Raw genomic sequence first — 9,059 nt, forward strand, 5'->3', positions numbered from 1 at the left:
GCAGTGAAAATAATGAATAGTTAAATGTCATGCTAAATATCAATTTCAGACAAACTACTGAGTTTCAAAGTTTCTAACTTAGAAAAGCCCAAAAAGGGGGTTTTGATCTTGTGCTTGAAGAAGGTATAGTTGGTTTAAATTTAAGAATACTCAAGAAAAACTCTTCTTTCTGTAAAATAAGAAAGTGAGGAAGAATTGGCTTTGAAAAGTTGCATTTTTCTTATAATAGCATGGACTTCAAACCCTCTTTCATGGAAGGTTACAAAAATAAGGCTGGAATGTGCCTTCCCAAGGTGACCCAGCCCACTGGCTGCCCCAGGCCAGCCAGGCTCACACCATTCCTGTCAGACCTCTTGGCTTTAAAGCAGCGCTGGCAGGGGAGACAGTGATGCAGTGACAGTGACTGCTCAGAAGGGCCCCAGCAGCCCTTCTGCCTGTGCTGGCAGCTCGGCACCTTAGGGAATCACTAGAAACCAGCAAAAACATGCAGTTAAACAAGAGAGTTTAACTTCATTTTGGGGAAGCATATAACCCTCTCTAGCAACTCCATGGTCTGTAGTTTTGTGTTCACACAGAGGAAGGACTCCTGTGTAAGCGCAGGTGTGAGTGGCTCAGGATAACATATTCAGGGTTATAAAATGTGATTTACCTCAGGATTTGCCTTGGTTCTTTGGCTGTGGCATAGCCAAGGGAATAGAAAAACATTTCATGCAATTAAAAGAATTTTAACTAATTCTAGACCATATAACAGAATTATAGCAGGCCAATTTGTCTGATCACAGAACCCTTTAGAATGCACTGCAGCCAAGTTTCCTTGGAACAGACTTATGCTGAGGATTGTGTTGCTGCTGAACCGGGCTATTTCTGGACAGCATTTAACACTAAGGCCCTGCAGTTCACTCAGAAGTTAAATTTGCCTTTAAAACCAACTTTTTTTCTCAAGCTTATTCAAAAGGAATGAAAATACCATTATACTCTAGAGAAGCAATGGGGATCCTAGAGATGGAATCAACACACTGTATGTGTTTAGGGTTTTAATTAAAGGACCTAATTTTTTTTTTCACAACATATGGAGCTGAAAGATAATGGTCTTGTTCACTGAAAATACCTTATGTGATTTTCTTACAGGGTAAATGCTTCCAGGGCTGGATATGCCATATGGTAGGAAACTTCACTTGATGCCTGCTTTGGCTGCAGCAGGATGATAATGCTGGGGGTGACACAGCTGTCTTCATGGACTGCTCTGAAATTCAAAGTTTAATAAATAATGTGAAGGGGCTTCAATTAATCAGTTGGTTTATATTGGGAATATATTGTAGACCCTGATTTTTTTTTCCTTCTCATGCTGCAAAAATCCCTTAGATTTTAATAGCATTCTGCTGAAGTTAACCTGAAAAACTGTCACATTTAATAACAGCACTAATTCCCATGAAACTCTCCCAGATTTTTATCAGAACTGTGTTTATATCCCAGATTGTGCATACACACTTGAGCATTAAGAACCAGAAATACTAGCAGCTGGGAAATTTGCTCCCCTGGCACTTGGGAAGTAATAATTTCAGGTGAGCGGTTCCATCTTAAATGTTTGTTTGTTTTTTTTAATTATATTGCGAATGGCTTCTGCTTGCTAAATTAGTAGCTCTTCTGTTTTTAGAAGAATAAGGTTTACTGACTCTCCTGGTTAATGCTGCAGGGTTTTGGGGAAGCTCTATGTGAGCGGCTCCGTTTCTGGTATCATGCTAAAGGATGCTCTTTGCTCCATTTGCCTTCGTAAGTCATTCAGCACCACAGGAGAGAGCCTGTAACGTGACCTCGTCCGTGCTGCGGGCTCGCTCGCCTTTGCTCCCACGGGGCTTTGCTCCCACGGGAGCATCCTCTGATCCGAGTTTCATCTGAAAGGAATCCAGCTGGTGCACTCTGGAAACCCAAGTGGAGTCTGCCAGGCTGATAGGGAGAGTCACTTCAAAAGCTGCCTCCTGCTCCAAACCGAAATACTTGGGCAGGCACACCCTGCCCGTGCGAGGGCCCTGCTCGCTCAGCACCCCAGCCCCTCCAGAACACGCCTCTGCCCCCAGAATACACCCTGCTGGGGAAAACAGCTCTTCAACGCTTCTGCTCTTGGTAGCACGCCAATACCGCCCTCTAAAGTCAGCTCTGTCCTCACCTTAGATTGTCTCTTTCATATTAATTGATTCACTGGTTCTTACGTTACAAAGGGTGGTGGAGGAGAGTAAATTGCAGCACTGATCATTGTTGTGGGTTCCTCGAATGGTAACGTTTCTCCTTAGAGATGCTCATTCATTCCTGCAAGAATCTACACGTGTGGATGAAAGTCAGCTGTGTTAAAATCCCACCACACGCAATGGAAAGTCTGCTAACTATGAGCTAATTGTACATGTGAACTTACAGTGCCAATAGCAGTGAGCCTCTGTTTCTTGATGGGGGCTGATGCCGTGTTGTGCACCTTGCAGCAGAGTAAGGGAAGGGATTTGTGCTTTTTTTACTCCTAGAAAGAATGGATTCCTTTACACTTCTATGCTTTCTTCTCAGGAAAACTTAACTGAAATTTGCAAGCTTACAAATGCATTTTTTTCATTTTAATATAGATGTCTTAAAAGATTAATTTCTCCCTGAAGATATTTGGGCAAGGTGGAAAGAGAGATTGATCATTTCCAGATGTTCTTTGCTGACAGGCAAGAAAAATTCTGCTTCAGGTTAACACTTGTGAATGTACTTTAAAAATATACATTTTGTATACAAACCTGCCAGAGAGAGCACAAGCCAGTGCAGCAGGGGCTGAGATGCACAGATTTGCAGTGTCATAGTGCATTAATAAGGTAGGGTTTGCCCCTGCCGACTGGGCTAAAAGCCTTGGGAACTTCCCTCCCTGTAATCTCCTAAGGACAAGCAGGGGAGATGCATATGCTGGAGAGAAACACCATATGCAGTGTGCTTTGAGGGTAGACCCTTGGCTCCACGGTGTTTGCTGAATCAGACATATTAAAATAGATAATTCACTTTTTCTTTGATATTTTAGGAGCATGTCATACTGGGATTCCTAAACATTGCACACTAAATTCTGGCAAGACTTGGCCCAGTGAATAAGTAGGTTGACTTCAGGCTTCTGGGAAGTGCCCCAAACTAGCGAAGCAGAGGAAGCTGCTGTCCTACATGTCACCTGGGAGGACAGACAGGCCCATGGAGCAGCTGGGCCCTGGTGTCCTGCTCCCTGTGTGTCCATCTTGCTTCCCGCAGCACACGAGCAGCACTCCAGCATCACCCCTGCAGTTCCTGCCCCTCTTGCCTCTGCACAGGCAATGCAGGCTCACTCTGGTATTGGCTGTCTCACCTTGCAGTAATCTCCTGTGGTTACGACATGAGGACTACTTAGAGGTGAAAGGTAAACATCAATCAGTTCTGTAGGAAACCCTGATGCCTGGGAAGTTCAGAATCCTCTTCAGTTTTTTCTGGTCTCTAAGGCAACAGCAGCCTGAGCATGAGAAGTAACGGAGCTCATGCCTGTCAGCAGCAGAGGAAATGCCTCCTCGGGAAGCAGTCCTTCCTAACAGCTGCTGTCCTTCTCAAATGGTGAGTGGAACCAGAAACAGTACTGGAGACCAGGATGCCTTTATGAGTCACAAGCTGGTTTTCACTGGGTGGGCAGAGGAGGTGGGGGCAGTCAGCGGAACCAGCCCTGCATGGCCTCCTTGTGTACATTGAATCCTGAAGGAATAGGTTTCCATTGGAAAGATCAGTAAACCTGCCTGCTTTCAGAGGTTGCTGACTGCTAAGATTGCTTTAAGTAACTGACAGACAAAAGACTGATAAACCCATTTTCTTACCTAAAAAGGACTCAGCTCCTGTGAGGGGCAAAGCTCAGGGCCCTGGGAGCGTTAAAGGCAAAGCCCCTCCAATGGCCCAAGGAACAGAAGTGAGAGAACTGCAGTGGATGTGAGGTCTAGAGATGGTGAAGGTCCACTTCAGGAAATGAATCTTCTATGGAGCTGTGTCATGGCACTTGTCCCAGTGTCCCAAACCTCAGCTATGACAGAGTAAGAGAGGGAAAGACAGGAGGTAAAACTAGGGGGGCATCATTCTCTGGGGTTTTTCAGGTAAAGCAGGTAAATATCTAAGGGTCTTCACTGAGCCCCTGTATTCTTTGGAAAGGAAAAATATGCTAGATTAGAGCATTAATTGACTTCTTGTGTTTCAGAAGCAGGCAAAGTAGATGGGGAAGATGACTCTGAAGTCAAATTTTGGAGTGTTTTCTATGAGAGAAAGATGTTGATAGGAGGAAGGGGCAGGACTGGGGAAGAAAAAGGAACATTGCAGTTTTTTGTCCATAAAGAAGGACAACGTGCTGTGCAAAAGAGAGCTTTGAATCCTGAGACAAGGTGTTGATGATATTGAGGTGTTAAAGCTCTGAGACTTGATACAGTAGTTAACAAAAGATCCACTTCACTGCCTCAGTAGTGTTGCTGAACTGATCTGTCAGTTTTGGGATTGTTCACAGAGCTGTGCAGGAGGTAGTCTCTGGTGTTTGCTTAGGGTTGTTTTTTTTTTTTCCCAAAATACATGTATGAAGATCTGAAGAAGCACGTTCAGGGTATGTTTCCTCAGGGTTTTCCTTTCTTAGCCTGCTTTGCTGCACCAGTAGCTGCCCAGGTGGGGTCCTGCCCGTCACATGCATGTGCAAGGTGCCAGCTCAGAAAGGTCAACTGCTAATGGGATCTCCATGCATAATTTAGCCTGTGACAGCTGATGAACTGGATGCATGATTAGAATGTGCAATTTGGGGATACATCTTCCAAAGGGATGCTAAAATTTGCAGCTTTACAATTAGACCTGATTTTCTTTTGTTGCTGGTCGTGAAGACAGAAGCCACTACACAGTTAAAATCTGTTTTGTTGTGTTTGGTTGGGTTTTATTTTGGGAAGAAGTGGGATAATTTTAGTTCTTCAGCACTAAAAATTAGATCAAAATCTTGGCAACTGTGCAACATAAATGAGCAACTTTACAATAAAGGGGTTTTTGTCACCTTGGAAACACAGTTTGAATAAGCTACTTGGAGTAAATTTTAGTTTCAGACTTTCCTCTGCCCTTGTCCCTCCCATGCAAATTCTGGTTTTACACTCAGTATATCCGGTTTAAATGTGTTTCTTTCATAAATAGACAACAGAGGAATTTGCTAGACAAAGTGGAAGAACACTGAAAGTGACCTTGCATGTGATGTTTCAGAGCAGAAACTGGTGTTTGGAAACATACAAAGTTAAACCCGTCCAAAAATAGATTTTAAAATCTGTCATTTTAGATCTCAGAGCTCAATGTAAACTTCAATTTATTGTTTTTTATAGAGTGAGTCTTGTTGTTCTGGAGAAGAATATGGCATTTAGGAAACAAATTTTAGCTCTAAGAAGCAAAGTTGAGGAGTTAAATAAGGAGAAATATACATTGAAAAGTTGATGTAATCTATTAGATAAACATGGTCTTTCAAAATCCCCAGTATTGTGATATCCATGTGAAATTAGTTGTATTAAAATGCTGTGGGTCTCTGTTGTGAATGTTACACAGATTATGCTGTGGCATAGCTGGAAACTCAAGTAATTAGAGAAGAGATTAGGATAAAGTAGTGCTTCTATCCACTAAAGAATGTAAATATTTTGAATATTTTCAATAGCTCACACTTCTCTAAGAGGTCTCACCTGAAGAGTGTCCTTACTGTGAGTGCCCACTAGAGAAAGGGCAGAAGACTTTGTAGCCTTTTCCAAAAATCAGCTGAGACACATTGACTTTCCACTCCCATGAAGACAATATTTCAAAGTGAAAAGTAAACTGATTTTCAATTATTTAAAAGAGTGAATTGCATTTGAATATATATATTATTGTCCAGGTAATATTCCTGGAAGCTTAGAGGAACCCATGCAGGGCTGGCTAGTGGTCCCTGTGCCAGTGCCTGGTGTCCCCTCTGCCCCCAGCAGTGTGGTTTGCTAGGCTGGGCAGGGAAAGGTGCCACCCAGGACCATGTGCCATGAGCAGCCACAAAGGACCAGCAGGTAATTACACCAGTACATCATGAGACATGATGAGACAGAACAGCTGACTAACATTTGGGTTAAATACTTGGAAATGCTTCCTAACTACACGACCACAGGACGAGGTGAGGTCGTTGGGATGATAATAGGACCATATAACTTGAGATATTTGAACCCAGATGGATCCGAATATGAGCAAATATAAGACATGTGTGATTAAGGGAGCATAAATAAGATTCTAAATCTATTTTTCACCTCCATTTTCATGGATTCTTTTTTGTCATCCAGGAGTGACTGAATGTTATGATGGACATCAATAATTAAGAGAAGCTTGACCATAGCAGCTTCCCATGTGCTGCTGTGCTTTTACCATTCCTTGTTATCACAGCAGTGAGTGAGTGCTGGGAGCAAGCTGTCAGCAGACAGTAGGCAGCAACTCTGGCAAGTTTGCAAATAAGGGACTTTCCCCACTGCAGCCAGCTGGCTCAAGTATTAATCTCCTTGCTGCACAGCTCTTTACAAGTCAAAAAAGCTCATCAGGTCAAAACATGTATCCTATACTGGCCGTCCAAAGCAGGAAAACCTTTTTCTCTGATGAAACACAGTTTTACTTGATAGGTGCACTCCAGGACATGCAAAAAAAAAAAAAAAAAAAAACAAAACAAACCCTCCATGGTTCCTCACCATTAATGTCTCTGATTGCTCCATTTGACAAACACACAATAGAGAGAATGAAGAGAATATTTCACGTATGAAATACCACAGATCTCTCAGCAGCCTGAGGTGATATGCTGTGTTTCTCTGGCTTCCCCGCCCCCCCCATTTATTTTGGCTTTGTACCATACAGGATAACTATAACAAAATTATCTTTATGCACACTTGTAAAATTTGTTGAGTAATAAAATTATTTAGCTTATATAAAAGAGAAAAATAGTCTAGATCCTTTCAGCTTGCGAAAGTCATTGCCAGATTTTGCCAATCTGTTACTTAAAATTTAAGATTATGAAAACACATCTTTAAGGCATCCTTGTGATTATCTTAAGTACTTTGAGCACAGCACACCATATACAATTCTTAAAAGGATCAGTCTTACAATTTAAGGATGTTTCCTTTTTTTTTTATATATATTGCTTTTCCTGATGCCACATTCAGAAGTCTCTTATACTTTGTGAAACTTTGTCTCTTATACTATGTGAAGCTCAGAGTTTGGAAGTTGATGATTTGAAAAATCGCTATTTCTAAAGGTAGAAGTGGAAGAAAGGGGAATCTACTTTCTGAAAGTTCCTAAGAGGAGACTCATTAACTGTGCTCCCCCAGTCCGGCATTTTGTTGGCTGATAGTAGATAACTGGAAGTCATTCAATTTGTACATTTTGCAGGCTTTTTAATAAAACAATTTTGCATATGCTGCATGTTTTAAGGCCCTGTGCATAATGTGATTTACGACAGATGTACCTTGCAACATCTCCTGGGCTGTGTTGGGTGCCCTGGCAGAGCCAGCTGTGCTTAAGGATCTGCAGGTGTTACAAGCTCATGTTCAATATTAACAGGGGCTGCTAAAGGACACAGCTTGAAAACCTTGTAGTTCCTTGTAGGTGGGGGATGAGAGTGACAAATGTTACATTTAATCTAAATTTGCATTAACAACCAAATTCTGAGAGAGCCTGAATAGTGGTGGAGACTTCATGAAGGCACAAGGCCAAGTAGAATGATGGACCACAGGGGGACATGGATGAGAGCTCTGCTTCTTCTCTGTCCTCATGGGGCAGAAATGGCAGGACCATGAATATGGTCCTGGCCTAAAGACAGATAGAACAAAATAGACAGAGAAATGCATATTTACTGATTACATTTCCTCCTCAGAGAACCTCCTGACATTTTGAGCAAAAGTTTGAAGCTGTTTTTCTTTTGACCAAATATATTACACTATTTTCTGGCATTTGCTTTCACTTCAAGCAAGGTTGAGTGCCACCAATCTGCTGGTTTTTGTCTCCATGTTAGGAGAAGGTAATTGTGGTGATTCTTGTGATACAGGCTATTTTTACTGTATGGGTCATGCTTTGGCTTCTTTATACCCAAAATACTTTGGTATTTTTAGCATATCTTCAGTGAGACTGACATCCTACCATAGCACTGGCATGTTGTAAGACTGCAGGCAGAGGTGGTAATGACAGCCCTGAAGTTCAATGACGTATTTTGAAAAAGTCATAAGAGATGTTAACTTGCATTTTCTAAAAAGTCAAATACTAACTTTAAAAAATACATGTAAGATGCTAAAAAGAGCATAAACTACTGTCTTATTTCTGCTTAAGCAAAGCACAGAAGGCAGACTTGTAAACATTCCAGCTGCTTAAGTTAGCTGATAACTATGAACAGAAGAATTTTCATCACATTGCTCATCTGACTCTAGGTTTACCTTATATGGCTCTTCAAATCCTTTCCTGTTTAATTGTAATTACAGTTTAATAGGACAGGTAGACCATGCCCCTGGAAGCAATGGGCTCAGCACTTCATATAAAGGCAGGGTAACCATCCTGATGCTGCAGGTCACATTGCCAGAGCCCAGGTGGCCCATGCCACTGGAGTCAGAGAAGGACTGGTGGTGGCAGTGGCTTCTCAGAGGTGTGTTACCTCCTGGTGACAAGGCACCCACGTTCTGTTGGACATGGCCAAGCAACAGCAATGCAGGTGTAAGCACACCAGGTGTAAGATCTTGACAGCAGTGCCTCAAAGCCGTTTTGGTTGAGGAAGGTGTCTGGCAAAGATGCTCTCTAGAAGGAGGCAGTGGTTTGAGCCAAACACTTCAGTGCTCTTGGGAATCTCTCTAATCTGCTTTTCAAAAAGGCAACTCCAACTGCAAATATTTCCAGTGACCAGATGGTGGACCCATTTTGGCAATGAACACCTTCAGCTTTGTCCAGCCTGTTGTCTATCGACCTCCTCAAGTTTAGAATATAAATGTTTTTTTCTCCCATTGGTTTGTCTTCCTAAGATAAGCAGCTGTATTCTGGGACTCTGGGGTGCCTTG

At 42.3% G+C, this 9,059-nt stretch overlaps 1 long non-coding RNA gene across 1 annotated transcript; it reads left to right on the forward strand.

Moving 5' to 3' along the window:
- Positions 1 to 1,845: 1,845 nt before the first annotated feature.
- On the forward strand, positions 1,846 to 8,622 carry LOC137479449 (uncharacterized). Its single transcript, XR_011002262.1, has 2 exons — positions 1,846 to 8,038; positions 8,130 to 8,622. It is a non-coding gene; the product is annotated as an uncharacterized lncRNA (long non-coding RNA).
- Positions 8,623 to 9,059: the final 437 nt, after the last annotated feature.

This window comes from Anomalospiza imberbis, chromosome 9, assembly GCF_031753505.1.
Source record: "Anomalospiza imberbis isolate Cuckoo-Finch-1a 21T00152 chromosome 9, ASM3175350v1, whole genome shotgun sequence".
Taxonomy (NCBI): domain Eukaryota; kingdom Metazoa; phylum Chordata; class Aves; order Passeriformes; family Viduidae; genus Anomalospiza; species Anomalospiza imberbis.